At 45.1% G+C, this 7,260-nt stretch overlaps 1 protein-coding gene across 4 annotated transcripts in view; it reads left to right on the top strand.

Annotated features, from left to right (window-relative positions):
• Positions 1-497: 497 nt before the first annotated feature.
• Positions 498-7,260, top strand: part of rnmt (RNA (guanine-7-) methyltransferase) — a 17,408-nt gene continuing 10,645 nt past the window's right edge. For 2 of the 4 annotated variants that reach the window (XR_006826408.1, XM_046058965.1), the window contains exon 1: positions 498-680. The gene's annotated coding sequence lies outside the window, so the exon portion shown is untranslated. Of the gene's footprint in view, positions 761-7,260 lie in introns of all 4 variants that reach the window. The other 2 variants (XM_046058963.1, XM_046058964.1) reach the window with 2 other exon arrangements.

The raw sequence follows: 7,260 nt of genomic DNA on the forward strand, positions 1-7,260 counted from the left end.
ACAAGGCGGAGGGTTACGATGACTTGGTTTGTGACTTTAGATAATAGAGACAGCATTTTATTCATCTTTATTTAAAAATAACACTTCCAGAGTGCTGGCCTTCAGGCCCTTTCTTTTTTGGAGATTTCAACTGCTTTACTTCGGTAATATGGGGTAAGAATTTAATCCAAACTATTTTAACCAAAGCCACAAAATGTAAAAAACATGTCAGCACTTTCTTTTCCTCTGCTTGATCACAATTTTTGAAGTTATTTGATCAAAGCAATTCTGACATAAGTTGATAAACTTTTTTAGTCATTTAAAATGAGCTGTAGATAAAATCTAATCGTGTTCAGTTTTATTAAGTCCACTAAATGTTGAGGAGGGTCCGTCGCCAAACCCGCAAACCATCTCCTGATTCGGTCACGTGCGGTCGGCTCGCGAGACTTCGAACGTCACCACATACGTCATCAACACAAGCCTCGATACGCGCTTCACAAAAATCTGCGTTACTGGACACATCCCTAGTTTCAGAGAGGCCCCTAGCTTCAGAGAGGCCCCTAGTTTCAGAGAGGCCCCTAGCTTCAGAGAGGCCCCGGGAGGAAAGCGGCTGGACCCTTCTCCCATGATGTGACGCACAAATATGACGCAAGCACAGCCGGAAGCTACTCAGAGCGCACGCGTCGTGTCTGTGGAGCACCGTGAGTTCTTTTTTCTTAACTTGTGAGACTTGTTCCCGGTACCGGTACCTGGTACCTGGTACCGGTACCGGCGGCTTCAGGTGAGTGTTTACTGTCAGGCGCCAGCTTTAAATCCCGGCCGGGTTCCGGTTTATCTCTGAATACAACGGAGGAGTGTTAGCCTGCTAGCAGCTAACGTTAGCGGCTCCAGCAGGTTCCGAGGGTTTAAAGCAGACTCGGGTCCTCTGGAAGTCCCCGATGTGACCAGGTCTGTCCCCTGGACCTCAGGAGAGGGGTCCAACTGCAGACCCCCTCTGTCAGGCTGCTCTGCACATCGCGGCAGCGGCAGCTGGCTGGTTAGCGTTATGCGAAACACCGAGTGAACCCTGGTTGCTCCTGGTGTATGTTCGCCTCGCCGCTGTCATAGTGAAACGTTACTAAATTACAGAATACTTGTTGTTGTGCACAGGTAACGTTAGGCCAACGGCGGCTAGCGTTAGCTCCTGCAGTAGCAGGATTAGCTGTCTCCCTTTGGATAACGTGAGCTACTCAGACTGTATGAAGCTACTGTGCTCGTTTTTGAAGGGCATAGGTCTGCATTTGTCTTAACATGCTGACGACGCTCAGGTTAGTTATTTGTCCAAAAAATATCTATATCGTTTAGACCGTTCGGTGCAGCTTTTCACACTTTAACAGCGTGCAAAGACTTTGCTGGCTGGACGAATTGATCTTGGTTGAACTGAAGTTTATGCACTACGACAGTGTTCCCCAACCCTCTCCTGCAGAAAGTTGCCCCCTGTCCTGCATGATTTACTCTCTCCCTGCTTCCTCAAAGCCGATTGAAGCAGCTTCAGGATTCAGAAGGAGTTGATGGTTTTAATCAGCTGTTTTGGAGCAGATTGTTATCCACATAAAGAAACTCCTCCTCGGCACAGCCGCTGTTTGCCTGATTTAGATGTACAAATACTGATAGTGGTAGATATTTTGATGCAACATGAATACAGATCAGTCCCTGCTGCCAGCTCCTGTCCTAACTGCGTAATCTCTGTGTGTGTACAGTGAATAAAGGAAAAGTATTATTACAGTAGGCTGTTGTCTTCATTCATTTTTAAAAAGTGGATGTTTACAAGTCGATACAGGTATACATGTTGTATTGCATGTGTGTTCATTTTTACGGATTGTACAGCTTGATAGTCCAGCAGGTTTCTAGTTGTGGTCTGAGCTCTTAATGAGCTCTTCTGTGGACGGAGTTAAGGTCATATTTTGATTAAATAAATAGTGCCTGTTACTAGTTGAATGATTGAAGCGATGTACAGTCGGCTTTGTTGCTACATCGGCACGTTAAGTGCTGAGTAGAATAGGCTCAAATCAATATGCTGTATTTAAGGAATTAGCCTGCTAGTTTCCTGTTACATTGTTGACTAAATAATTCAATATAAATCAACAAGAAACCCCTCCCCCATGTGATTAAACTTTATAATTTTTAATGTGTTTCCTGTCAAATCGCACACTTTTATTTTGAAGTTTTTGCGTGTATTTCCTGTCCTGACCGGCCTGACAGTGGAGGTCTGCAGTTGGACCCTCTTGGACCTCAGACCATTTATATATTTAGCTGACGCTTTTATCCAAAGCGACTTCCAATTGCTATACATGTCAGAGGTCGCACGCCTCTGGAGCAACGAGGGGTTAAGTGTCTTGCTCAGGGACACAATGGTGATTGGTCACAGTGGGGAATTGAACCCGGGTCTCTCACACCAAAGGCATTGCCACCCTGACGACCCTGTGAAGCAGGGTGTGAGCTGAGCCATAACTCCTAAAACATTTCAGAGGTTCTGATTTAGTTTTTCCCCCCGTGTTTGTTTCTGTGCATTAACACCAGAGCCCCCCCCCCCCCTTACAGGCTCACAGGATGCACCTGTGGATTCGTGCAAGAGTATAACATTAAAAAGAAAGTTGAATGTTCGTATAACACAAATATATTTGCAGGTTACGCTTGGTTTATATTCGTTGATATTCAGCAAATGAACTGATTCACAAATAAAACCGTTTCTGGCCTTGATCACACCTGATGACGTGTGAACAGTGTGTTCACTATGAGTTCAGGTAGGCCGCTCATAAATAGCTTCGCACCAGTATTAATGCCATTACGGTACTGTGGTCTACAAAACAAATAAAATGCTGGCGGTTCCTCCTTGACTTGTTCTTCACATTAATAACCATTCATGCAGAATAAAGCCTAACCCTGTCCCGCCCCACCCAGGCTGTGATTGGTCCGCTTTCTGCAAACGCTTGGACAAAAAAAAACACCTGGTCGCCTCCCCGCTCCGTCTCTGCTGGACCTAAAGAGGACCAGCAGCTCGGCAGATGGCCGGAACTGCAGAAAATGGGTTCTCGTTTCAGGTCTGACGGGAGCCCACCGCTCTGGGTTCTGGTTTTCCATGCAGGACCGAGACATGTGGATGGGGGTGAAACGCGTTCTGCTGCCGGATGCGTCGCAGACTCTGTTCGCCGCTTATGATAACACGTTACAGTTTAGTCTCTAACGGGGGCGGACTTTCATCACGGGGGCCACCTGCTACCAAGTCATTTATACCAAGTTTACATGACCCCGTACTCGCTGCCAAAGTCCTGAGTCCGGAGCTAACCGCAGCCTATTGAGCGATGCTTGTGCTCGCAACAGAAGCAATACAATTTTATTTATCTAGCGCCACATCACAACAACGGTTATCTCATAGCTGCCAGTCTATTTTAGACAGAAGCAGGCGAAGCGGGCAGGAAGTCAGACGCAGAAACGGCACAGAGAATCGGTAAAGTTTCAAAATAAAACACCCTGTGCAAACTCCCGATCGTATATTAACGACAAACGGTTAAAACTGACAAAGAAAAAAACATGGCAGAGGCACAAAAAGCCAGCTCTAATCCCCAGATCATCAGCTGTTGGCTCACTGTCCCGGTCTTCCAAAGGCTCTTCTGTGCTCATGTAATTATGCAGAGGCTCACTGCATTACTTACATACAGTAATATAAAATCAGGGATTGGCTGTTATTATTTTAATGTTTGTGCAAACAAAAATTTCATTTTATTTGTGGTTTCAATATAAAACGTGTTGAAATGGTTTCACTTTGTTTCAGTACTTTTTAACCACACGTGATCATTTTTCGGGATACTTGAACTTCAGGCGTCGCAAAGCAAATACGTTGACATGCAGTACAAGTACAAATACTTCAACAAAAACTGTTCTGTGCTTCTGATAATAGCCAATCAGGAAGCCAAACGTGAGCGTCTGCGTCATCCTTTTCACCTGTCCGCACTAACACGCCACCCCGGAGTTTAAAACCAGAACGAGGTCAGACTTCAGTGTTTTAGTCTGAGCGGGAGGCGGCGACGCAGCAGAAGGACCATCAGACTGCACCGCCAACTAGCTAGCTAAAAGCTAAAGACACGAGACAGAAAGACGGAACGATGCCGCGGCACGCCGCTGCTTTCTGTACAGCCGGACCGCTGTGTGAAAGCACACGTGGTTGTGGGATAAAGGCCTTTTCCAACGGGGTAAAGCTGCAAACTGTTTCAGTGGTCGGGGTGGGGGGGGCAGACACCGTCACTAAGGGGTTTTGACTGGGTAACTCCTGAAATGGAGGAGCAGAGAAGTGTGCTAGACTCTGCCTCCTGGTCTCAACTCGGGATTGTCATGGATTTGGTCCACTAATAAACTTGGCTGCGGAGTGCGGGTTTGTGGCCTGCTCGTCCGGCAGCTAGCAGCAGTTAGCTGGTTGCTGAAGTAAATGATCATCATCAGCAAACTGAATGACAGAGTTGAGGCAGAGCAACCGAAGGACATCAGAGGGAGAACCAGAACATTTGATCCACGTTCACCAAAACCAGAGGATGTAGTTGTTTTTGTACAGTTATCAGTGGGGCCCGGTCGGCCCCCAGAAACACTGCGCTGCTGCGGCGTCCTAAAAATTGGGATGTTATGATCATTGGATGTTAAATGAATGAATTATTTTAAACTCTAAAATACCATCCTGAATACAGAAGAGCGTTCAGGTCCCTGCTGGGCCAGAGACTGGCGTACAGGCCACCTGTAGCGCAGCGCTTATTGTATAAAATCCTCCTCTTTGATTTCATGGGAAGACTCAGGTAGAGAAAATAGCATGCGAGGGTCGGCGTGGGACCCTGTGGACCCCGGGGTCAGGTTTGACTCCTTCAGTCTGATGTATTAAATGTTGTGAACCCACCTGTTCTGGCCTGCCGGACAGGTGGGGTGGCGACGGTGCCGATCCTCCGGTGACACGTCCACCAACGTGTCCTTGAGCAAGACCCCGACCCCCTACATCAAATAAGTCTGGCATCGGGCCAAATGTTTTTCAAGTCAGTAGGCGGCGGGCCAGTTCAGCTCAGTCAGCAGTGCTCAGGAGTCCCGGTCCAAGGGTTGTGAGTTCATCCCCCACTTGCTGCTGGGATTATTTTCTGACTGTGAAGAGATCGTTTACATGTTCACCGTTAAGCATGTGCAGGAGCGTGTTCCTCCCGGCGATCGGCCCACGTCAGCCTGTGGAGCTTATTTTCATTTCCCCAGCACCTCCATCAGAGGAACTTCCTGCGTTTCTCATTCAGGGGGAACAAAAAGTGAATGTGCCATAAATATTGGAAACAAACACAGCGTTTTTCTCCCAGGGCCGGGGAGTGAGGCAGGGATGCAATCTCAGTCCAGTTCTCTTCAACTTATATATCAATGAATTAGCGAACCAGTTAGAGAGTTCCACGCCACCTGGCCTCCTCCTGAACGACACAGAGATCAGAGGTCTGCTGTATGCAGATGACTTAGTGTTGCTCTCACCCTCACTATTTATGTTCTGCAACACGCCACTTTACATGTTTATTGGTCAATATCTTTAAAATGAAATGAGCCTTTAACAAGCTTTATACAACTTTATATATAAGTCCACAGATGATCCAGAGAAAATTTGGTGGCATTCGGGGCTACGGTGTAGGAGGAGATGTAAAAAAGTGTTTGCATTATGGCAAGCTGCCATATAAATCCAGTTTTAATGTGTTATGTGTCTGTATGTGTTGGGCAATAGTTCTTCATATACGCTAGTTGACCTTTTTCTTTAAAAAAAACAGCTACAGCTTTTATTTGTAGGAGTGCACTGACTGCAAAGAACAAAACGTTTACTGGAAACAAGACGACTCAGGATTACAGACATCATGGAGCATTAATATTTTTCCTTCATATTAGACTATATAATAATTTAATTGAAATATACACTACGTAAATACTAGTATTATTAACCATACTATTTTATTAAAATGGTTTGAAAATATAGATACCACTAAAAAACTACAATACACTCTCTTGCTACTGTGTTTCTAACATGACAACAAACAGCATGGAGAGAGAGAGTACATAACACCTGCACATAATACTCTCACCTACTAAAGAAGGTTTGCAGCAGCACCTTAATCTCCTGCAGCGATTCTGTCAGACCTGGGCCCTGACAGTAAACACAGCAAAGACTAAGATAATGATCTTTCAGAAACAACACCGAAATCAGGTTACACACAATTTCTATTTAGACACCACTAAATTACAACACACACAAAACTACAATTACCTTGGCATCAACATTACATACACAGGGAACTTCAACATGGCTGTGAAAGATCTGAGGGACAAAGCAAGGAGAGCTTTTTATGCAATAAAAAGGAACATTAAAATATATATTCCAATTGAAATCTGAACTTCAGATCTGAAAATTTTCCAATTTGTACTAGAACCAATAATTCTATATGGTTGTGCAATCTGGGGGCCAAAACTTAATAATGAATTTGACAAATGGGACAAAACAATCATAGAATCTTTCCATACTGAGTTCTGTAAGAGCATCCTGCAGGTGCAGAGAAAGACACCAAATAACCTGTGCAGAGCAGAGCTCGGCCAATACCCCCTCCTACTAAAAATACAGAAAAGATCGCTTAAATTTTACGATCACTTAAAATCAGTTAACCCCCAGACATATCATCACAAAGCCCTGACATACCAGGAGCTGAAACCAGAGAAGAGTCCCCTCAGCCAGCTGGTCCTGAGGCTCTCTGCAGTAACAAGTCCCCAACAGCCTCAGGACAGCAACACCAACTCAAGCAGACCAAACCAAATTATCAGCAAGCAGAAAGAAAAATCTATTGAATACCGGAAAGAAACGACCAAAACACAAAGTAAATTCCAATGTTATCTGACACTAAAAAGAGAATTCACAATGGCAAATTACCTGAGTACAAATAAAATGTCCCAAACTAAGAAACATGTTGACAACAAACAGACTGAGTGAACACAGCCTGGCCATAGAAAAGGGTCGCCACAGACAGAGCTGGCTACCACAAGAGGAGAGACTCTGCTCCCAGTGTGACAGGGGACAGGTAGAGACAGGGGACAGGTAGAGACAGAGCTGCACTTTCTAACCTCATGCCCTAAATATAAAACACAAAGACAAAAACACTTCGCAAACATTTCCCAAATATACCCCGAATTCAAATTCATATCAGACACACAGAAACTCCCCTATTTACTGGGAGAAATGCTCAAATGTGAAATAATTGC

Source organism: Micropterus dolomieu, linkage group LG09 (assembly GCF_021292245.1).
Source record: "Micropterus dolomieu isolate WLL.071019.BEF.003 ecotype Adirondacks linkage group LG09, ASM2129224v1, whole genome shotgun sequence".
Lineage (NCBI taxonomy): Eukaryota > Metazoa > Chordata > Actinopteri > Centrarchiformes > Centrarchidae > Micropterus > Micropterus dolomieu.